The sequence below is a fragment of the Phoenix dactylifera genome, chromosome 12 (assembly GCF_051530095.1).
Source record: "Phoenix dactylifera cultivar Ajwa chromosome 12, Ajwa_hap1_PhDact_Kaust_v1.1, whole genome shotgun sequence".
Classification (NCBI taxonomy): Eukaryota; Viridiplantae; Streptophyta; class Magnoliopsida; order Arecales; family Arecaceae; genus Phoenix; species Phoenix dactylifera.
In genome coordinates, this window is record NC_143201.1 from 13,064,436 (window position 1) to 13,065,683 (window position 1,248).

General features: G+C 28.0%; 1 non-coding gene across 1 annotated transcript; it reads left to right on the forward strand.

Annotated features, from left to right (window-relative positions):
- TRNAK-UUU (transfer RNA lysine (anticodon UUU)) lies at positions 1 to 73 on the forward strand. Its single transcript has one exon. It is a non-coding gene; the product is annotated as a tRNA-Lys (tRNA).
- The last annotated feature ends 1,175 nt before the right edge of the window (positions 74 to 1,248 follow it).

The following is a 1,248-nucleotide window of genomic DNA, read 5'->3' on the forward strand; positions in this document are numbered from 1 at the left end:
GCCGTCTTAGCTCAGCTGGTAGAGCGCATGGCTTTTAACCATGTGGTCGTGGGTTCGATTCCCACAGACGGCGCTATAGTGTTATTATAATTTATTTATTTATTTGCTTTTCACCCCCTTTTCTTTTTTCTTTTTTTTTTCATCTACGGTCTTAAAAGGATAACTTGCAAGAAAAACTTAAGGCGCGTTTGGTAACCCCAACAGGATCACCACGGTGATTTAAGATTTCTGATGATCTGAATACTGAAGTGATTTGATTCTTAGTAATCTAAGATCAATGTATTTGGTAGGCCATAGTTCAGTGATTAAAAATTCCTAGATATCCATGAGTAACTTGTTTGGTATGATACGGGGATCCAAAATTACTGACCACATAATACCACAAATACCCCTGATATATCTTAGATGGATTTTTTATATGTTTTTAATTCTCATGAATTAAAAATATAACTCAATATGCTAATTTCTATAATAGCTTTATAATTTTGTCACATATTCTACTTGTAGTAACCCTTATCATATATTTATTAATCATATAAAATATATTATAATAAAATATTAATATATTTATCAATATATTAATTATTAATATATTTTATAAAAATATATGTATTACTCCTATAAATTATTAATCTTATAAAAATATGTTATTTGTCACTATAGAATTAATATTTTTATTTATACTTATAATAGATTTTTTTAATACTAATAATTATTTTGATTAGAAAAATAAGGTAAATAGGAGTAATATGGTAATATATTAAATATTTTCATTATATAAATATAAAATATAACAATATATTTACACTATAATTTAAAATTATCCTTCAATAATAATAGCATAATAATATGATTAGTAATATATTATAATATAATGTATATCATTAATATAATATATAATATCAACATAATATTATATATATAATATTGATATAATATATTGATGGTATATTGATATATCAATTTTTTTACTAACTTGAGAGGTATTTTTGTCTTTAATTTTCAACCCAGGATCACTGCCCTAGGGTGATCTTGGATTTCCGACCTCAAGGACGGATATCCTATCCCCAAGTTGGGGGATGATTTGAGGAGTGGAGGTGATTTGAGATCACCGCCACATAGGATCATCGTGGTGCAACCAAATGCGGTGATCTCATTACCTTCACCCACATCATCCTTGATCCTGGGGCGATCGCTCCATACCAAACGCCCCCTTAGATTTCAAGAGTTTAGGATAAATGGATGAGA